This window comes from Temnothorax longispinosus, chromosome 4, assembly GCF_030848805.1.
Source record: "Temnothorax longispinosus isolate EJ_2023e chromosome 4, Tlon_JGU_v1, whole genome shotgun sequence".
In the NCBI taxonomy this organism is placed as follows: Eukaryota; Metazoa; Arthropoda; class Insecta; order Hymenoptera; family Formicidae; genus Temnothorax; species Temnothorax longispinosus.
In genome coordinates, this window is record NC_092361.1 from 7,413,106 (window position 1) to 7,437,081 (window position 23,976).

Consider the following 23,976-nt stretch of genomic DNA (forward strand, 5'->3'; position numbering starts at 1 on the left):
AGATCGCGATCCACCATCTCTGTATACACGTAGTGAACGGTTATGATAGCTGTCAAAGTGAACTATACAAGGTGGAGGTTCACGAAATGTATCTTGTGCGGCGCGGAAAATCTTAAGATATCAACTGGATACTGTAATATCGGGGTTAGTATAAAAGAATAAGCTAAATAGACAATTTTATTTTATAAATTAATTTTTATTTTCAAGACGTGTGTAACATTAAAAATTAATGTAATATAACCTATTAATATAATATTTATAATAAGTTTATTAATTATTATATAATATATTAATTATTTATAATTATTATATTATATATTGTGTTATATGATATATTAATTTTAATTACATACTTAATTACGTAATTAATAACATTAAAATTAATTAATAACATATTAATTTTAATACATAATATTAATACATAATTAATATAACAGTAAAATTAACCGGTGTCTGGTAGTTCGGCAAGCAGAGGACATCAGTCGATCAAAGAAGCTACCGTGGAAGACGTGGATGCTGAGACCGCGAAGCTACATCACCGCTTCAAAGCCAATACTTCTCGTCAAATAACGATGAAGTAATCTTTCTAAAAAATTACAATTATAAAAAATAATTACTTGCAAATTCAGTTTTAGTATAAAATCATCATTTTATTATAATTATATTAAATTGAGAAGATAGATTTACTTACATAAAATTGCCAGATCGCTGATTACTATTGACTGTTCAGTAAGAACAGATCAATCGCAATCTGTTGTCCGCTGCAATCCAGAGCGAATCTCTTGTAGAAATTCGTTGTGGGATTAAGATGTGCACGTCTTTGTTCACTCTAGTACTGGGATCTTCTTTCGGGCTCCTAATATGCGATAGCGCAAACCGTGCGGCGTAGATGGCGAGAACAGAGACACAATCGATATAAATCGGCTCAATATAAACAATTAACCGAACGCCACAAAGAACAACGGATGGCTTTTGCCTTGCAGCATTTGGCACAAAAGCATGAATGGACAAATACCGTTTTCTCGAATGAGAAGGTATTTTCGATGGATGAATCTGGGCGTGTAACATTATGGAAAACGAGAGGAACAACCTACTCAGAAAATATGGAAACCTCAATTTCCACATAGACGCGAGGCATTGGCGCAACATGTTCTCATCGTATGGGAAGATTTCCGCGCAAGGCACGAGTTATTCCAAAAAGTTGCATCTATGCCCCAAAGATTAAATGTAGTAATAGAGAATCATATGGAAGTGTCACACGGTATTAATACTATGTGACTTTCCATGGATGCCCTGGTAAAAAAATATCAGAATTTTTCACATTATAATCAGAATTTCTATAAAATTTTTAGATTTTTTTTAGAATACTCAGAAATTTTCAGATTTTTTATACGAATTAAACAACTCAGACAAAATAAGAATAAAATATTTTTCGCTAATATATCCTTGCAGAAATCTGAATAAATATAAGAAAATCTGTGCAATTTGTCAGAAATTTTCATATATACGGATATTGAAATATTCTAAAAATCTTCAATTATTTCTGAAAGTATCTGAGAAATATCATATACTTTTTCAGAATTTTTACAAGTCCCAATTTTGTAAAATTTCTGAGAAAATATAAAAAGTTTTTTCACCAAGATAATGTATGAATAAATGAATAATATGTTTGACATTGAATGATTGTAACGTGAATAACTCTCGTTAATGAATGAACGAATGAAGGAATGAAAATCTTGAATAAACATGGCACAAGGCAAAAGTCATCCGAAATATCTTTGGGCCTGCCGATTCCGTGACCTTCTCGCCTAGCTGCCCATCAAGTTCTGTGGCACTTTTGATAATAACAACGCCCTTGGTACCGGTCTTCAAGCTGCTCACAAACTCCTCTCCAGCACCCGAGGACGTATCGCCGTTTCCAAACATGCCTGCCTAATGTCGGTCCAGGGGCCCTGCAGCCGAAAGAAGATCCCAGTACTAGAGTGAACAAAGACGTGCACATCTTAATCCCACAACGAATTTCTACAAGAGATTCGCTCTGGATTGCAGCGGACAACAGATTGCGATTGATCTGTTCTTACTGAACAGTCAATAGTAATCAGCGATCTGGCAATTTTATGTAAGTAAATCTATCTTCTCAATTTAATATAATTATAATAAAATGATGATTTTATACTAAAACTGAATTTGCAAGTAATTATTTTTTATAATTGTAATTTTTTAGAAAGATTACTTCATCGTTATTTGACGAGAAGGATTGGCTTTGAAGCGGTGATGTGGCTTCGCGATCTCAGCATCCACGTCTTCCACGGTAGCTTCTTTGATCGACTGATGTCCTCTGCTTGCCGAACATTAATTCAGACACCGATTAATTTTACTGTTATATTAATTATGTATTAATATTATGTATTAAAATTAATATGTTATTAATTAATTTTAATGTTATTAATTACGTAATTAATTATGTAATTAAAATTAATATAACTTATAACACAATATATGAATATAATTATAAGTAATTATATTAATAGGTTATATTACATTAATTTTTAATGTTACACATGTCTTGAAAATAAAAATTAATTTATAAAATAAAATTGTGTATTTAGCTTATTCTTTTATACTAACCCCGATATTACAGTATCCAGTTGATATCTTAAGATTTTCCGCGGCGCACAAGATACATTTCGTGAACCTCCACCTTGTATAGTTCACTTTGACAGCTATCATACCGTTCACTACGTGTATACAGAGATGGTGGATCGCGATCTCAAAATTTCTGCGCGTTCCAAAAATCATCAAAAAATAAGTGTTGCAACCTTTCCGTGAACGACATTGCGTATGATGACATCACGTGTAGTGACGTAACGTGCATTGAGCCAATAAGAAATGACCAGGAATGCAACCTCGAAATTCGAATACTCAATTAATCGTACATTAATAAAATATATTTATTTAAACTTAAAGTCTGTAATAAAATAATAATACTACAAATAATAATAAACTTATTTATTTTAATAATGTTTATTCATAATTTTTGCTTTTTATTACTCATTTTATACATTTTTTTATTAATTTTTTTTTCTGATTATTTAACACAATTTCTTTATTTATGTTTCGCAATCTGCTATATGTAAAAAAAAGAAAATATATATAATTATAAAGACAGAGAATGAGACAGAGCTTATACAGACAATATAGGGTGCATTCGGGGAGCACGCTATTAGCACAATTATCGTCTAAAACTGTTCGAGGAGACGCTTTGTGGCGCTGTGATATACGATGATGACGTCACTGTAAAGGCAGCGTGACGTCATCACTCGCGCTATTTTCGCTATTATTTTCGAGGTGAGGCACGAAATACTATTGGCGCTTAAGCTGCGTTCGGGGAGCTTGCTATCGCTGTCGCGCTATTGGCTCTTCGAACGAAGTTCATAGCGTTTGCGTTTATAGCGTTAATAGCGTCTCCCCGAATGCACCCGTAAGCATGCAGCATCGTCTGACAGAGAAGCTTTTGATTCTTAAGGCCGCCGTAAAATCGAAAATATAAGAAACAGGGAACATATATTAGTAATTAGAAAGAAGGAATGATCAATAAGGAACAGATCAACGCAAAATAAAATATAAAATATATAAACGATAGATTTCATAGCCTGTACATACTACGTAACCTAAACTGGAAAATTGAAAAAAAAAGTTACTTTCAACAGTCAAAAAATATAATCCTTATTCCTTATCTCTAATATCTGTTCCCTATTCCTTATGTTTTTGATTGTGCGGCGGCCTTTATTGTGTTGTCTTTATAAAAATTACACTTACACTATGTTTTAAACGTTTTGCTCTTCCTTACGCGTGTTTATTACTCGTCTTCTTTATGACAGTAGCCATATTGGATTTGAACATTTCTGGTCATTTCTCATTGGCTATTATTTAGGACGACTGCGCATCCACGGGACTGGTACACCTTTATATTTACATCATGGCCGTGCCGTACCGCCCGTACCCATACCGTATGCCCTAATGCTAAACATGTTCACGGTTTACCGACGTAGTTCGTTATATTAAGGAAAGCGAATCGTCGAAATTTTTCGGCACTATGTCGCGGCGATCCAGGTATTTTGTAAACGAATACTGTGCGCGCGAAGAGGAGATCGCCAACGACTTAGTGTCGATACGACGCGATATTAACAATAGTCAGTGTGTCGCTAAAGATAATCTACGCAAGATCTTGCGGCGTATTATTGACAAAGAACCACCTGAGCGTGCAGAAGCTGATGGTGGGCTGTATGTTGGTGCGTCCGGTATTTCTTATGCATTTATTCGACTTGCCGAGTGTGCCGCCTTGGAAGCAGAAACCAGTAAGAAGCATTTGTCATTGGCTGAATGTTATCTGCGTTCGTCTTTATCAATGGTGCAACGTCGCTCCGGCACAGGCTTTCTTCTAGGTCTGTATTGAGCTGTAGTAAAATACTGCAACACTTTTTCCTATTTTATCCTTTTACACACAGATTTTGCTCTGCAATGAAACTGGAAGTGCTCCTCTCTTTCTCTCTTGCTCTGTCCTTTCTTTCTCCTCGCCCTCCCTTCGCTTTTTTTTAAACCCTATTAATTTTATTCGCAGTACCTAGGTCTAGCCATACCTGCATTTACTTTATTAAATAAATCTTAAGACTATAATTTCTAAATGGAATTGGAGTACGCTATTTCCAGATTTACAATATGGGAAAACTTTCAAAAAACCCATTACGCATAATAACACAAAAACATTGAAAGAGATGCAAATGTGCTTTTCTACAATAAGTTAATATCCACCCCTTAATCGGGGGATCCTTCATGTAAACTCGAGTTCTTAGAACTCTTAAAATTATTTTTGTTTTTTCCTTAATAGGAATACCTCTTCTTAAAAAGGAATATGTGGGGTAATCGGAATCGAATTCATGATCCCTAGCATACGAGTCTATCGCACTCACACTGTGAGCTATGAGACATCCCCTCGCCCTCCCTTCTTTTCTTCTTTTGTGGATTTTTATACAAAAATTATATAAAGACACACATGTCCTTAATAAAAGATACGTTTTAATATAACTTCATACACAGAGTATATTTGAGAAATAAAGAGATTCTTCTTCAATTTCATATTTTCTTTCATACACTTATTTAAGTATGTGTCTGTAATTTTGTTCTTTTATTTCTTCAATTATAATCAAACTTGGCAGCAAAATCAAAATAATAAATGCTGCGCGTTATTATGTTTTGTGAATTAAACTATATATATTATACCCTGTATATTATAAAAATTGCAAACACACACACACACACACACACACACACACACACACACACACACACACACACACACACACACACACACACACACACACACACACACACACACACACACACACACGCGATGTCTTACCCAACTAAAGCATCTCTAATTATCTTTGTTATTTTAAATAATAGAAAAACAGTGAGGATATAACCTAGAGAGACTAATGTATATTTTGACTGTAACTTTATTAAATCATACAATGCAAAAAGGTTGTGTCTCTTATGAATGCTCAGGTAGCAATCATATTATAGTTATAAAATAAGAATACGAAATAGAAATATGTATAATATTAGCAAAATTTATTCAAAGAAATGTGTGTTAATTTATTTATGGAAAAATGAGAACATATTTATATATCTATTTTCCATCCAGTATAGAATAATTTTATATTAAATTTGCATCGTACAAATAATTTTTTTTTTTATATTTATATTATATTTATATGATATACATACACAGTCAAACCTCACCAACTCGAACCTCGTTAACTCGAAAACCTTTATAATTCGAATTTTTTTCATTTCCTTAAAAAACCCTCAAAAGTCGAAAAAAACCTCTGTATCTCGAAGTAAACTTCTGTAAGTCAAAGAAAAATAAGAGATTAACTCGAAGTATTTTTCTAGCGTACCATTTACCTCTATAACTTGAATTGTTTCGAGATATATATAGAGGTTAATATTATAAATTGGTGAAAACCTCTATATCTCGAATTTCGATCAATATAAAACCTCTATAACTCAAAGTAAAAAGATTTTGCATCAGTTTCTTTCTCTTTCTTTCTTCTTTCTCTGTCCTTTCGCTAAAACAACTGACAAAATATGAAGACGGACATTTAGATATTACTTAATTCTATAGAAGTTGAATGGAATATTGTGACAAAGTCCTATTACCAAGCAGAAAAACTTACATTTGAGAAAGTTATTAATGAAGAGGTGGTTTAACCTTCTAGAGGTGTTGTGCCGTAACCGGGATAGTACCGGCACAGGATTCGGAGATTCCGGGTCGGAGAATAAAGCTCGTCGCAATGTGTTAAATAATTAATTCAAATATATTTGTCTTGTTTAAATTTACAATTGTCCCATTTATTTAAGTCCGACAATCGCGTTATACTCGAATGACGCTTGAAGATTTTAACGAGTTATAATATTGTAACAGGTATTGTGACGCACGTGCTTGTTTCGATTTTGATTTCCGACTGTCCGCCCAATCGTATAATTCGGCGGTATTTATCATGTCCGAGTCGCGTGCCGTTGCTAACCGAGGTAGCGCTAACCTTACGCGGTCAGCGCATTGCGCTGATCTTCGCATCAGCGTTTTCGGTTGTTCTGGAGTTTAACGCTCCTGGTTTCCGTGTCGGATTGCATCGGATGATCGGTCTCTTGTCGTTAGGGTCGGATTACCAAGTAATCCGGCCCTCGGTGTTGCCAAGTACAATTAATCCTGATTAATCCTTAATACGTTGTGCGCTCACAACAGAGGTTTAGAACGTCCTTCGACGTTGTCCGACGTTGTCCAATCTCCACTTTCTACGATCCTCACAATCTTCTGGCTTTAAATTCTTCTCACTCATGGATTTATGTATAGCTTGTTGCCATTCCAATCTGGGTCTTCCTGAGGGGTTGGTCACGAGCTGTTATAGTGTACAAAAATTACCCTTGATACGGATTACCTTTAAATTACCTCAGATTACTTAAGATTACCTGATACTACCTCAGATTACTCCGAATTACCTAATATTACCTCATCCCAGATAGCAAAGCGTGTCTGAGCAAAATCGCGCAAACTTGTGATTGCTTATAAGATGATCCCCCTTGACATACATTAACTGATCTGCCATTACTGTTTTGAGCTCGCTGAATTCACGCCTTAGAACTTCTAAACATCTCTGAAGAAGCTGATAGATAGAAGTACCTGTATGTGAAAATTTAATTTATGCAGCAGAACATTATATATCACGCCAATGTTACTCCAAAAGTGACACTGGAGTATTTTAATAACTTAAAAATTCTCTAAATTACTGACACTACGTTTACGCGAGCGTTACTTCTGTAGTAACTTATGATATATCACTCGTTTACGCGAAGTAAATTATCGTAAGTTACTACAAAATCCCGTTTACGCGAAGGAATTATCTTAAGTTACTACAGAAGTAACGCTCGCGTAAACGTAATATGAGACATTCACCTTTCTTCATTATAACACTCCGATGATGGCCAAATCCATTCCAATAACTGAATGTGATCTCAATTTCTTCTTCCTTCAACGCGTTCTGCTTTCTAGCCCATTCTTGTCTTAATTCTTCCTTAAGTTTATTTTCCTCCTCCTCCCTTTCCCTATCTGGCAAGAAACTTGTATCTATGTACTTGTATCTATGTATTGGATTTTTCTTAATCTTCTTAATTGCGGGGCCATCAGATTGCCTCGGATATTGTCGCGATATATATATATATATATATATATATATATATATATATATATATATATATTCACGCCAAACTGCATATATAACATCGTGTTATTTTTACATTTAGGAAAATTATTACATATTAACTCAATAGGCGTTAAACTTGCATACATAAGTGAATCTCGCGTTTTATGTAAAATTTATTACGTTTACGCGAGCGTTACTTAATTCTGTAGGGTAGACCGGGGCACGTTGTCACACATTTTTTTCAATATTTTTTGTATTTTTTACATTCAATATTTAAGAGTACTTTGATATGCCAAAATTTCGAGTGAACCCTCAGCTTCAATTGGACAGTATCGAATTTTGTGTGATTGTTACTCTACAGTTGTTACATAACAATAAATAACGACAGGTCGCTTGTGACAACGTGCCCCGTGACCGGGGCACGTTGTCACATCAAATGTAATTGCATGCAAAATGTAATCCAAACTGTATACAACGTAAATATCAATATATTATAGTGCGCTGCAATGTAAAAAAGTAAAATCCTTCACAGAAACATTTATTTTATTTCAAAAAAGTACAAAAAGCACGAAGTTTTCGTTTTAATCTAAATAGGCAAGAATTCCACTCAAATGCGCAACTTATTGATAAACATTTTTTCTTTTATAATCATGTCGGTGATTAAACATAAAATATTTTTATTCGTTATCGTCATCCGAAGATTCGCAATAGATTCCCATCAAATTTGTGACAACGTGCCCCGAGGGCATTTTTTTACTTCAAACAGCCTCATGTCCGACACGTTTGAGATATTCGTAAGGTTAGGTACTGCACGCGATAGGTAAAAGTACATACTTCAAGATAATATAAAGGTTTATTCTGAAAAAACATAAGCTTCATGTCCAGTACGTTGAATATTAGACAATAAAATTTTACTTACGGTCGCAAAAAACTTTCAAGTTGATTTTACGTCAACACGGCTGGCGCAATCTCAAGACTGTAAACACACCAAAGATGGGCATACACTAACACGTTTTGGGAATGACGGGTGCTGCCCTCCGGTTATTAGTTTTTTAAATAAAGCCAAAGTGACAACGTGCCCCGCGTGACAACGTGCCCCGGTCTACCCTAGTAACTTACGATACGATAATTCCTCCGTATAAACGGGAGATTTTATAGTAACTACGATGATATCGTTCGTATAAGTTACTACAGAAGTAATACTCACGTAAACGTAAACTACTATAATTCTTGTCACATGCACTTAGTCGCGTAAAAGAGTCACGGTGCGGTCTCGCTTCGCGTGTACTTGGCGCGAGACACTACCGTGTCTCTTGATAATAATAGGATAATTACATGTAAAAATCAGAAAAAATATTAATCGTCGCGTCGCGTAAAGAGTCACGGTCGGTATCGCTCCGCGCGTACTTGACGCGAGACACTTGTTTCTTGATAATAATAGAATAATTACATGTAAATAAAACAATTACCTTGAATCAGAAAAAATATTAATCGTCGCGTCGCGTAAAAGAGTCACGGTTGGTCTCGCTCCGCGTGTACTTGGCGCGAGACACTACCGTGTCTCTTGATATTTGTTTTGTAAAATTGCGTTTTTTTCTTAAGCAGTGAAAATTTAATTGATGTACACGAAGGTACCTATTATAGTGGCCTGTAGTGGTACTCTAGAGTGATTTGAAGAAATAATATACTTTATGTACTCGTATAAGGTAACACGCACAAAATTACCTTTTTCAAAAAAGGTAAAAAAGGTGCCAAGTACACGCAATGTATTTTGTAACTTCAAAAATCCAACTTAAGTGGTAGCTTTATTTCTCCTTTACAAAATTATGTTACTTGACTCAACTCAAGTGACATGTATTTCAAAAAAAAATGTGAAATTTTTACATTAAATTGCGCCAATTGCAAAGAAAATATGTATATTGCTTTGAAAAATAATTATTGTGCAACTACTTTTAAAAAATCAAATCCAAGTGATATCTTTATGTTTCTATTCAAGGGTCTTCCTATTCCAACCCAAGTGGTAATAGTTTCTTAATTCTTTTTAACAAATTTTTAATATTACAAAGAACCATTTTAATTACAAAAAATTATAGAAGTAACAGTACAAAATAATAATATTTAATTAAAATAAAATAAATAAATTTTTTTGTAAAAATCTTGGCGCTGCTTTTTTACTCATGTCGCATTCTTCCCTAAATTATGTTAATTGTTTTTTTATTTAATCAAAAATCTTAGTACTAATGTTTAATTTTTAATGTTTAAATTTCGAAGTCTAGCAGCGCTAAGTTTTTTTACAAGAATTTATTTATTTTATATTAATTAAATATTTTTATTTTGTACTGTTATTTTTATAACTCTTTGTAATTAAAATGGTTCTTTGTAATATTAAAAAAAGTATTTATGCATAAAATGGGCCTCCTCTCCGATTTCAATGATCTTGACATATGTTGTCAAGGTCACCCTCCTGAGTGACCTTCAGAAGTTTTAGCCGTCGGTCGTTATTCGTTAAAAAGTTATTAACAAAAAAAAGTTTGGAAAATATATCAGCTATTTTGAGTATTGGAAGGCATAAATGACTAATATATGTCGAAATAGTTCACGCATACACTTTCCACGCGAAATATTTTTTTGGCGTATAGATTAGTGACGCGTTTTAAAAGTATGTAAGTGTTTAAAGTGTGTCAATTAACCTCTGTAGGGACGCGCTTTAAACCTACGTAGGTTAGTTGACGCGCTTTAAACACTTAAATCCTTTTAAAGCGCATCATTAACCTACATAGGTTAGTTGACGCGCTTTAAACACTTAAATACTTTTAAAGCGCGTCACTAACCTACATAGGTATACCTTCCAATACTCAAAATAACTGCTATAATTTTCAAACTTTTTTTGTTTATAACTTTTTAATGAACAATGACCGCCGGCTAAAACCTTCTGAAGGTCACTCAGAAGGGTGACCTTGACAACATATGTCAAGGTCATTGAAGTCGGAGAAGAGGCTCCTTTTATGCATAAATACCATTAAAAATTTGTTAAAGAGAATTAAGAAGCTATTACCACTTGGGTTGGAATAGGTAGACCCTTGAATAAGAACACAAAAATACCACTTGGGTTTTATTTTTTAAAAGTAGTTGCACAATAATTACACAGCTCCACAAAAAAAAGTAGGTTGTGCTGGGGATCTGACTATGCTATTCCTACGTATTTTAAGCCGCTGAAAACGAATATAAAGTCAGAATTGCTCCATCACCCTCCAGTTTTTTTAAACTTTAATTAATATTTTTTAAAATTAACCCTTGGGGTCACGAATTATTCTTTACCAATTTTAAATTTCAAAAATCCGAATACGGATTCGTAATTAGAGACCCAAAAAACTTTTGGATGCAATGTTTCACGGAAATTATTTAAACTTTTTATTTTACGTCCGTTATATTGGATCCGCCATTTTGAATTTTAAAAATCCGAATACGGATTCGTAATCAGCGACCCAAAAAACCCCTGGATGCAAAGTTTCATAGAAATTTTTTAAATTTTTTATTTTACGTCCGCCATATTGGATCTGCCATTTTGAATTTAAAAAATTCGAGAACGGATTCGTAATTAGCGCCCCAAAAAACCCCCGGATGCAAAGTTTTATTAAAATTGGTAAAGAATAATTCGTGAGTCCAAGGGTTAATTTTAAAAAATATTAATTAAAGTTTAAAAAAACTGGAGGGTGATGGAGCAATTCTGACTTCATATTCGTTTTCAGCGGCTCAAAATACGTAGGAATAGCATAGTCAGATCCCCAGCACAACCTATTTTTTTTGTGGGCCTGTGTTATTTTTCAAAGCAATATACATATTCTATTTGCAATTGGCGCAATTCAATTTAAAGATTTTACATCTTTTTTTGAAATACATGTCACTTGAGTTGAGTCAAGTAACATAATTTTGTAAAGGAGAAATAAAGCTACCACTTAAGTTGGATTTTTGAAGTTACAAAATACATTGCGTGTACTTGGCACCTTTTTTACCTTTTTTGAAAAAGGTAATTTTGTATTGATATCACGCATTTTGTAGTGTTAAGCAGAAATCGGCAAAAAATTTTTATTTTTTAATTATTTACAAAATTAGCAATAACAACAAATTAAATTTTTATTGAATTAGCAAATTAGTATGTCACAAAAAATTACTATTTACATAAAAATTAATAATATTTAAGTAAAAGTGAATTATATGTAGATTACTTAAAGAATTGGTAATTTGTCAGGAAAAATTTCTAGTTCGTGAAAGTTAGTATTTAGGTAAAAATGAATTTCTTTTGCAAATTAATAATTAGTAGAAATAAATTTTTTATTATTAAATAATTAATAGTTTGTGAAAAATAAATTACTATTTATTTGAAAATTAATAATTAGTGGAAAATAATTATTAATTTTTTCAATAATAAATAAATAGTCTCGGGTAAATTACTTATGATTTAAAAATTATTAATTGGTTGAATATAAATAATTTAATTATTGCATTAAAGGTGGTTTAAAAAATAATTATGTTAATGTTATATATAATATACATTGTTGGAAAATTTGTGTTAAATGTAACATAAATCACATGTCCCAAATGGCTCACTCAAATTTTTGTGTTAATTTAACATAATATGGATGTGTTAAATGGTAACACCTATACTATGTTAAAATATTTCAACAGAAAGGAAATGTAACTCTGATCGTAATTTGAGGTTAATTATGTGTACAATTAACATAACTTTTATGTTGAAGTTAAGATTGTAAGATAAAATCAACACTTTTTCTGTAAATTTTTATTCCCACTTCTGTTATAAAGTAAAATCAACATTCTATTTCTGTAAATTTTTAACACATTTAATAAATACGTTCAAATTGTGTTACTTTAACATATTTTTTAAATTATTTTAATAATTTTACATTTTAAATTTGTTAAATTCAATTAACATAGCAGGCATATGTTAAATCTACACATGTATGTGTTGATTATTTTACACAAAAATTTTAACAAGGATTTTTTTTAACAAAACTACAAAAATTTTTCAACAGTGTATATGTAATTTATTGTAAGACTAATGATTCATTATTAAAAAAATTAGTAATTATTTTTCACTAATTATTAATTTTCAAATGAGTAATAATTTATTTTTTATAAACTATTAATTATTTTAATAATAAACAATTTATTTTTACTAATTACCAATTTGCAAAAAAAATTAATTTATTTTAACCTAAATACTAATTTTCACTAGTAACTAGACATTTTTCTTTGACAAATTACCAATTTTTTAAGTAATGCGTAATGCACTTCTACCTAAATATTATTAATTTTTATATTATTAGTAATTTTTTGTAACTAATAACTAATTTAAAACTTCTAATTTCTAATTTAATAAAACTTTAAGTAAATATGTAGAATAACGGCACTCTCTCCGATTCTTTTAAAAATTGCAAATTTTTGTGTATTTTGAATAGTAAAAGAGATTCTCAGAAGGAAAATTGTCGCTTATTCCATTTGTTTATAATTAATACTTAAAATATCACGATGTCTGTAAATGAAGAAATAATAATTTATGGATATATATTTCGTTTCTTACTATTAGATCATATGTTATTTACGCAACTTTATTTAATTATATATTTTAAAATTAAAACCTTTGTTAAAACAGAGAATAGTAGAAATTAATAACAAAGTATTCTCTGTTTTAACCAAAAGCACAAACTGTTGTCTGCTTTTAAGCCTGATCTACAATGTGCTCTTTGCTTCCTGTTTTTTGCTCTTAACCTGTTTGCGACTATCCCGTATTTCGCAATTGCGTCGCGTAACGCGATGTTTTTTGTTCTTTGTCGCCTAAGATAAAAATTGACGAACTTCAGAAGAGACAAGAAACATCATGTTACGCGACGGAATTGCGAAATACGAGATAGTCGCAAAGAGGTTAAGAGCAGAAAACAGAAAGCAAAGAGCACATTGTAGATCAGCCTTAATTGTGATCCTTTAAATTTGTATTTTAAAACATTTTTCGAATAAATTTGGGCCATGTATTCACATTTATTACCAATTACATCTTGAATTGCAAGCAAGGACTATTGTTCTACTGAATATAATATATTAGTCAGATACTATATTGAAGTTGTAAATAACATAATGTAATATGATCATGATCTAATTAAAGTAAGAAGCGAAATATATATCCATAAAAGCCGGTCTACAATACGTGGAGTAAGCCTGGAGTAAGGAGTAAGAGTAGGCAGTAAGCGATAGCCTGTTGGGTCTTGATTGGCCGAGCGTAATGCCCGATCTACAATAGCTGTAGTAAGCTGTAGTAAGCCTCAAGCCGTAAGAAATTGACCAATTACAGGCGAATGTGAGGAGAATAATCGACTGTGATTGGTCAATTTCTTACATCTTGAGGCTTACTACAGCTTACTACAGCTATTGTAGATCGGGCATAAGTGAAAGAGTAAGAGTAGGAGTAAGAAATAAAATTAATTTATTTCGCTTACGCCCTTACGCTAGCTCTCTTAAACCGAAAACAGCCTTTTTATGCCCGATCTACAATAGCTGTAGTAAGCTGTAGTAAGCCTCAAGCCGTAAGAAATTGACCAATTACAGGCGAATGTGAGGAGAATAATCGACTGTGATTGGTCAATTTCTTACATCTTGAGGCTTACTACAGCTTACTACAGCTATTGTAGATCGGGCATTATTATGCCTACTCTTACTCCTTACTCCACGCTTACTCCGTGTATTGTAGACGACGTTTAAATAATCGTTTCAGTTATGCCCGATCTACAATAGCTGTAGTAAGCTGTAGTAAGCCTCAAGCCGTAAGAAATTGACCAATTACAGGCGAATGTGAGGAGAATAATCGACTGTGATTGGTCAATTTCTTACATCTTGAGGCTTACTACAGCTTACTACAGCTATTGTAGATCGGGCATTATCATTCCCTTACTTACTGACATCGTGATATTTTAAATATTAATTAGAAACAAACAGTACATAATTAAACGACGATTTTCCTTCTCAGAATCTTTTTTACTACACAAAATGTAATACTAAAAAGTAATTAACATACTTTGGAAAAATCTTTATTACGCGATAGTACCTGTCACACGTGCATATAAATACGATAGATTTTTCAGAAAAATAGTGCCTGTCACACGTGTGTATACAGATCACTTTCTCGTTCTCTTTAACTTTTACAAGACAGCATATACGTACGTATGCAATTTTGGATACGCCTTCCTTCTTAAAGATCTCGGTATCAGCTTCTTGCGATCAATATACATATCGATGTATTGATGATCACTATCTGTCACAACGGTCACGACTGTCACTACACTGATAAATCCGACCCGCTAATATTTTGTCTCTTGTGACGCCCATCTTAATTTTGTGACACTTCGAGCCTTGCGTGACGCGACCGAAATTCGGAATTAAACGATCGTATTTATGAGAGATCACGATGTTGCACGATACATATTTCTAGGTTATAACTGACTGACAGCGCGCTGAACTGCGCTAAACGCACTGTCTGCACTGATGAGCGCAGTACGCACACGTATACATATAATGTATGTTGTGAAAGTGATGTTGAGGCCAGGGCCATCTGTAGGAAAAAGCAGTGAAAGTGACGCTGATTCTAGAGCCATCTGTTAGAAAAAGTAGTGCAAGTGACGGGCGACGACGTTTTTTAATTTCTTTTTCTTAATTTTCACACAAATTCGGACTTTGAATCGCGATATCTCCGCTCGTAGGGCACATAGCGGAAAAGTAATACACTTTTATTACATAATTCAAATTGAAGCTATCGATCAAGCCTATTTAGAACTTGATCCGTTTATTCGTTATTGAGATCTCAAAATCTCGGGTACTTATTGCAACTCGTGCGTTCGTGTGAAAGAGTCTCGGTGCGGTCTCGCTTCGCGTGTACTTGGCGCGAGATACTACCGTGTCTCTTGACTCATCGTCACCATCTCCGAAAAATTAGGAAAATTTTGGAACCGGTTTTCAAAAAATCGGTTATTAAAAATTATACACATCATCGCCGTCCCCGAAAAATTAGAAAAGCCATTCCTGCAAAATTAGAAAAATTTGGGCACATTTTGAAAAAAATCGGTTCATTAATTGAATAGTTTACAGTAAAAAAAATTTTAGCACATGCATTTAAAAAAAAATCGGTACATTAATGAAAAATTAAATTCATATGAAAAATTCTACACATTATCGCCATCCCCCAAAAATTAGAAAAATTTTTGCATCGGTTTCAAGAAAATTTATCCATTAATGAAAAATTAAACTTATCCTCAAAAAATTAAAAAAATTTTTTTACTGGTTTCAATAAAATCGGTCAATTAATACTTATTATTTCTCGAAATTTGAATATTTTCCAAACCGGTTTCCAAAAAATTGGTAACGAAAAATTATCCATAAAAAAAATTCAGCTATTAAAATTTACGGAAATTGGAGCAATCACGTACATTTTTTTAAACAGAAATTGGAAACTCCTTTATTATTAGCAATTTTTCTAATTCTATTACATTCTTTAGTTCTTTTATATATAATTCTTTAAAATTTAGTCAATTAATTCCTGAAAAATTTGAAAAATTACGCAACCGGTTTAAAAAAAATCGGTAACGAAAAATTAACCCCATCACCGCCATTCCCGGAAATTTCTACCCCTATTTCATATACAATTCTTTAAGATTTGGTCCATTAACGAATGAGTAGTTCGCGGTCAGACATACAGACATACATACAGACAGACATCAGACACTTATAATAATAGATTTATGAAAGTTATATACATTTCCGTTGTCCAACGTCACATTGACCATCATTGATTAGCTATTTATGAAGTAATAATGTTGGTAAAAAGAAATTAAATCGGTATGAATCTAGTAACTAATACGAAAAAATAGGACGCGCAGCATTTCTTTATTAGAGCTTTCAAGTTTTGCCTCTTTCAGTGTCCACGATTCAGTTTTAGTAACTTTCCCTCGGTCCGAGAACTTGGACCAAGTTCTAGCATCGTGAACACAAGCCTTAAGGCTTGTTCTTACGCAGACAGCACATAAAATTAAAAGATTACAAAAAGATATTTTTTTATAGTTGTCTTTTTGGTTAAGCGAAAAGATGTCTTTTTATAGTTATCAATCAATCAATCATCTTTATTTCTCTCCCCTTCCGGGGTTAGAAAGGCGTTTGTTTCAGTAAAAACGTTCCCAAAAACCTTTACAAGCAAACTTATATGTTATTCTGCTATATCCAACACACATGGCGTTTTGCAGGGACGTACCCAACACTTTACAAATACAATTCAATGTCCGTTCATTATTTTCTAACCATCTTCATCTACTCCAATCTAATCTACTCGATCTCCATCGTTCCGTTTCGAATGGCGTTTTGTTTGACTCTCTCCTTTCCATCGCTGCTCTTCCCTTCTCTCCCTCCTCGTGTTCGACGCCTTCCTTCTTCCTTATTCTACCTTTACTATGTAAATAAACAGAGTATTAATCCTACAAACTTATTTCCTTCTCCTCCTCCCCTCCTTCTCCCTTAACGCTTCTCTCTCTATCTCCCTGCCTCTCTTTTTTCTATCCTACATTCCTCTTACTCTTTTTTCTTCTTATCATCTTCTTCTTCGTCCATGTCCATTAACAGACTCTCCTCCATCCTTCTCACAATCTCATCCTCCGTGGACCTTTTTGGTCTCCCGCTTTCCTCCTCTCTCCTTTCTTTCTCCTCTCTTTCTCTTATTCTCGTCTCCACCGATTTATCCTCATCCATTTTCACCCTTAATCTGTTCCCTTCCTTTCTCCTTACGTCTAATACCCTCCACTTATCCTGTTCACCTCCCATCTTTACTATTATCGTCACCCATTCTTCTTTCTGACCTATCACGCTTACCTCTTTCACCTCTACCTTTACCTTTAATCCTTCCGAAAACAATTCCTTCACATTCTCTCAATTTGATTCCTTTCCCCTCCATCTCTCCTTCTCGATCCTTATAATCACGTTCTTCTTTCTTTTCTCGTCGTCGTTCATTTCATATTCTTCTGCCCACTATTTCTTCCTACTAAACTTACCCCTACTCTCTTTGCTGTTCTCCCTCTTTCTTTTGCCTGCGCTTTGTTTTAATATCTATATACCTTTCTTTCTAATCTTTCTGCCTTCTTCTTTAATTTATTTATCTCCTCATTTTTTCTCTTGCTATCTTCCTTAAACTCCTTTATCATCTCCCATACTTTCCCTTCTACTATCTTTTCTATCGCATCTTTTTCTATTATGATCTTCCCTCTACATTCCATCCTTTTTTCCTCTCTTTTTCCTTTTGGATTATGTTCTTACTCTCCTCCGCTTTTCTACTTCTATTCCTCGCTCGCCAAGACGTACTTACTCCTCCCGTTTACGCACTCTAATGGCACGTGTCCTGCCTCGATCGTCGCTCCGCACTCGTGTCCCTCTACCGCTCTTCTCTATCGATCCTCCTATCGATCTGGCAGCCCCGCCTTTCCCTCCTTATCGACTCACTCAATCGATCTATTGCATCCACCGCTTCTCCCGACTCGCTGCTTCTCTCTATCTTGATCCAAAGAGAAACCTGAGAGCGGCCACCGGGATCATTCCGTTCCAGCGGACGTATACTGACGCGCCGCCTGAGAAAGTGGACGTCAACTACGTCGTTACGCTCGGTAATGGTACACAAATGGTTCGTGTCCGTGCTATGGTTCGTGTCCGAACTACTCAGATGGAGGGGATATGCCAGTCGGCTGACTCGGCACTCGGCAAGCTTGGAGCGGCGAGAGAAGGGCAGACATACGATCTGCTGTCTCTTCTCGCTTGAGCTGTGACGTAGCACGCTGCTTAGCACGCGCCGGCTATTCCACGATGCCATGCATTTCGGGTATCGCTCCTTGCGTCTCGCCGAGTGCCGAGTCTCGAGTTGGCAAATGGACGATCCGCTATACGTTACATTTACGTTTATATTTACAAATTTTAATTTTTATATTTATAAATAAATAAATAAATAAATAAATAAATAAATAAATAAATATATATATATATATATTTGAAATTTATAAATATAAAGATTGCAAATATAATTAATTAAAAATTTATAAATATAAAAACTAAAATTCGTAAATGTAATGTATAGAAATCCCCGTTCTGGCCAATATGCCTTTATATAAAAAAAAGTCTTACTTTAAAAGCCTTTACTTTAGCATAATAGTATTTAAATTTAATATTTAAATGCATAACAATAATTACATATTAACTATGTCGAGAAAAAAAGTAGTTTATAATGTTCTTTTTACTCTTATTAAATTTATATTAGCTATTAATGTTTATAAGCGGCCACGAGCAACAACAAAGAGATATTGGATTAAAATAAAAACAATTTCTTAAATAAATAATACACATGGTTAACGTTTCGACTGTACTTAGTCTTCTTCGGAACGGATTATTACGATAGAAGAAGATAAATATAAAAAAACATGATAATAATTAATGTTCAAGTTTACATACTAAAACATTAAACATTATTCTAGACTAAAACATTAAACAATCACCTAATAATATAAACAAAGTAAACAATAATTTAATTAAATCACAAATATAAAAACGCCGGAATAATCGAATAAAACCATAACAAGAGAAATAAATTTCTATTTATATTGAGAAGTGGTGTAAAATCTCTTCCGTCAGGAAAAGAATGTAAAGAATTATTAACGGAGGTATTCTAATTTAAAAGATCTTTAAAATATATATTTTTCAGGAACTTTTTATAGGGAAACGAAGAAAGTGAATAACGTTAAACTTTGCATGTTCTCTTCACCTTATTTTAAAAATTTATTTTTATTTTTTAAGTAACAAAATAAATGCTCTTCTTTTCTGTTATATCCTGGTCACCATAAATGACAGACGGTGTAAATAATTCTTGCTGTTCTAGGTATCTGAAACGCAAAAAGCTAATATTTTCTTATTCAGAAGAAGTATATGTAGCTATCGTCTGAACTAGAAATAAACCAATATTTCCATTCTAGGTTCTAGGCGGCCTTTTTATCAAAAATATTATTAATCAATATTAAATAAACCATTTACGATCTGAGCTTAGATTTTATAGTAGCCTAATATTTTTTATATACTATATATTTACATATTTTTCCAACTTCAACTACGCGCCGACTAACTTGTCAGACTTACAACACAGACGTTGCCTACGCCCGACGCGTGCAGACGCATGCAGACGTTGTTACAATCGTTCAAGAAAACTGTTCAACATTTTATGTGTTGCTGCAGAAGAAATTCGTAATGTCGGCTGACAAATTATACGCTAGTGGCTAGTGCTGCTAGAAAAGATCGTAGTATTTTAAGGATACATGCTGTAGATGATATTGCTTGTCCCTCGCTTGTAGTTTGAAAATGTTTGATTATTAAAAACATTTGATTATTAAAATCTTACATTCAAAATAACGTTTATAGCAGATAAACAAAAATCTTGTCTGTATTTGACTTTACACTTGTGAAAATTAAGCGTGTAAAAAATCTGCAAAAGAAATGTAAACGTGCAAAGAAACTATTGTCAATAACATCACACATACACATACAGAAGAAAATGTAAATAATTTATTTCTTTATTATTACAATAATTTGAATATTGAAATTATTTTGTACCATATGCTTTCTCACACTTATATGTATGTGATTAATAATAAAACATGTTAATGACAAATAATAAATTACAAGAGCGTATTCTGGTTTGAAAGATCTTAAGGACGTTCTCCGGAAAATCGATTTTCTCTAGATTTTCTTGAAACTGAATATACATTAATTTATAGGTGTGCTTTATGTGTAGTATAAATTTTAGTACCTCTTGCGGTATTAAAAATCGAGATACTGAGCTTCAAAGTTTTAACTTTTAACACGGAATTCCTATTCCGAGGTATTGTGAAACAGACATTTTAATAAATTGTGAAAAGTTTTTTCTAAATGTTTTTGAAAGACTAGTATATGATGCTTTATATATAAAAATAGAAATTAATAATATGCGATAAGTTTCAATACCCTTGCGGTACTCGTTTTTGAGAAATACTTGTAAAGCGATTTGATGAATTTTTCGCTCGGTTCAGGAATGACAGAAGAGGAGAGGCGTCAGTTATTACTTGGCAACGCCGTATGAGTTCTCACGCGTGAAGTTAACTTCTTATTTTTTAGTTGTTATATGTAATATTTAGTAAATTAACTTTAGTAAAATAAATTTTTCTTTTTAAGCATGGATACAAGTTGAGTATGACTGGAGCCGGAGAAGGTCTTTAAAAATAGGTATTTTTCAGGAATTTTTTATAGGGGAACGAAGAAAGCGAATAACGTTAAACTTTGCATGTTCTTTTAATCTTACTTTAAAAATCTATTTTTATTTTTTAAGTAAGAAAAATATTCTTCTTTTTTGTTAGTTTTATGTTATATCTTGATCAGTAAAAGACGTAAGTATGAGAAACGAAGTAAATAATTCTAGCTGTTTTAGGTATCAGAAACGTAAAAACCAAAAATTTTCTTATTCAAAATAAGTGATATGGCTATCGTCTGAACTAGAATAAACATTTTCTTTTAATAAAATACTAATAAAATTTAAAAAAAAGTTATAATATTTTTAATAAAAAAACCGCTCAGAATGGAAATATTGATTTAGTTCTAGTTCAGACGATAGCCACACTTCTCCTGCAGAATAAGAAAATTTTAGCTTTTTGCGTTTCAGATACCTAAAACAGCTAGAATTATTTACATCGTCTGTCATTTATAGTGACAGAATATAACAGAAAAAAGAGCATTTTTGTTACTTAAAAAATAAAAATAAATTTTTAAAATAAAGTGAAGAAAACATGCAAAGTTTAACGTTATTCACTTTCTTCGTTTCCCTATAAAACATTCATGAAAAATATATATTTTAAAGATCTTTTAAATTAGAATATCTCCGTTAATAATTCTTTACATTCTCTTCCTGACGTGTGTGTGAAGCTATCGTCTCATTTTGCAGGAACTCACAAATTATTGAGATTATCTGGCTTCCTTTTCAATAGTTCTAGAGTTCTTGATATTTTAAACAAATAGTTCTGGTCATTAAAGCCAAAAAACGCGTCAGTACAAACTGAGACGCTATATAGGTTCACGCGTCTCACTTTGTCCTACACAAGTTCCACCACTGTATCTCATCAGATTTTGCAAGATCTATAGTTCTATAACAGTTCTATAAAGAGTTCTGCCATATAAAAGTAAAAAAATTAATTATAAGGTACTAAAAAAAAATTACAATGCAACGAGTACACCGAGTTGAGACGCCAGTTGAAATCTCGGAGCCGGTTGAAATCCGGTTTATGTAAAATATTTTTTGAGTAGTTTTGAGCATATTAAAACATTTTCTAAAGAGTTTCGAGCGTTAGAATCTTTGTGTTATATTAAAAAAAATTAATATTAACCGAAAAGTAATCATGACAGAAGAAGATGAGACGTGCGAAATCTCGGAGTTTTGGCTTATATAAAATATTTTTCGTATAGTTCTGAGCATACTAAAGCATTTTCTAAAGAGTTCCCGCCACAAGCTACGTTGTACATATATGTTTATTAACTTTAGCAAACACTAGCTAAGTTGTATAATTTTTAAATAAATTAATACCGCTCGAAAATCAGGAATTTATCGAAAATAAGATGAGACGCTGGCCGTATTTCGACAGTTCTGTGAGTTCTGTTATAATTCTCGTGTAGTTCTGAACGTGTTCTAACGTTGTCCCATTTTATTTTGGCAATAAGCATTATTTATTCATTTTTTAAATAATTCTTATCGCTCGAGAAAGACCCTATTCTCGATAAATTCCTGACTTTCGACGTTATTAATTTATTTAAAAATTATACAACATTGCCGATGCTCGGAACTTGTTAGAAATTGTTTTAGTATGCTTATAGAACTGTACGAAAAATATTTTATATAAGCCAGAACTCCGAGATTTTCTACAGCGTCTCACCCTTATACCCGTAAATGCATCTTTCTTGGGCGATAAAAATTATTTAAAATATGAATAAATAATGCTTATCGTCAGAACTCTTTAGAAAACATTAGAACACGTTCAGAACTATACGAGAATTATAATAGAACTCACTGTTACCCATGTGTATTGTTTATTTAAGAAAGTGTTTTTATTTTTACCCAATTATCCTTCTGTTGTTGCTCGTAATTTGGCCGCTTGAACATGCATAGGTAAAATAAATTTAATAAGAGTGCAAGAAACATTATAAACTACCATTTTTTTCTCAATATAGTTAATAATATAATTATTGGTATGCATTTAAACATTAAATTTAAAATTTATTATGCTAAAGTAAAGGTTTTTTAATGTAAGACTTTTTTAGATAGAAAAGCATAGAACGGTGATTTCTATACATTACATTTACGAATTTTAGTTTTTATGTTTATAAATATTTATTTAATTAATTATATTTGCAATCTTTATATATTTATAAATTTTATAAATATATATACATATATATATATTTTTTATTTATTTATTTAGTTATAAATATAAAAGTTAAAATTTGTAAATATACAAGCAAATGTAACGTATAGCAGGTATAGCGTATCGTCAATTTGTCAACTCGAGACTCGGCACTCGGCGAGAGACACGAGACGCGATACCCGAAATGCGTGACATCGTGGTATAGTCGGCCCGTGCAAAGCGGCAACGTCACAGCTCAAGAGAGACAGCAGATCGTATGTCTGCCCTTCTCTTCCCGCTCGAAGCTTGCCGAGTGCCTAGTGTACACGGACAAAGGAGGGCTTGCGCGACCAGCATATCCCCTCCATCTGAGTAGTTCGGACACAAACCATAGCATGGATACGAACCCATGTATTGTTACCCGAGTCCTCTCTGATCGTTACCGAGCGTAACGCCGTAGTTGACGTCCACTTTCTCAGAGGGCAGATTAGGACAGACATCCCCCAAAGCCGGATGGCCGCTCTCAGGCTTCTCTCTGCTTGATCTCTCCCGCGCCGCCGGCATGTTACCTCTCTTCCTTGCCGACTCTGTCTACCGTCTAGGGATAGGCGATGTTCAAAAACAAATCGATATTTCAAAAATCGATTAAAAGAAAAAAAATCGCAGAGACATCGATTATATATATATATATATAAATTGAGGAATCAATTAATTGT

The 23,976-nt window shown here is 33.0% G+C and overlaps 2 long non-coding RNA genes across 7 annotated transcripts; both read right to left on the reverse strand.

Annotated features, from left to right (window-relative positions):
- Nucleotides 1–323: 323 nt before the first annotated feature.
- Nucleotides 324–2,814, reverse strand: LOC139811440 (uncharacterized). Of its 2 annotated transcripts, none has more exons than XR_011731633.1 (4): nucleotides 2,629–2,814; nucleotides 2,234–2,338; nucleotides 692–1,952; nucleotides 324–586 (listed from the first exon to the last, which is right to left on the reverse strand). It is a non-coding gene; the product is annotated as an uncharacterized lncRNA (long non-coding RNA). The 2 variants fall into 2 exon arrangements; XR_011731632.1 differs by having other exon boundaries at nucleotides 692–1,977.
- A 1,500-nt stretch (nucleotides 2,815–4,314) lies between these two features.
- Nucleotides 4,315–9,530, reverse strand: LOC139811441 (uncharacterized). 5 transcript variants are annotated; one of them, XR_011731638.1, is made up of 4 exons: nucleotides 8,971–9,530; nucleotides 8,683–8,739; nucleotides 7,517–7,665; nucleotides 4,315–7,243 (listed from the first exon to the last, which is right to left on the reverse strand). It is a non-coding gene; the product is annotated as an uncharacterized lncRNA (long non-coding RNA). The 5 variants fall into 5 exon arrangements; XR_011731635.1 differs by having other exon boundaries at nucleotides 7,517–7,669; nucleotides 8,971–9,525; XR_011731637.1 differs by lacking the exon at nucleotides 8,683–8,739 and having other exon boundaries at nucleotides 7,517–7,669; nucleotides 8,971–9,519.
- Nucleotides 9,531–23,976: the final 14,446 nt, after the last annotated feature.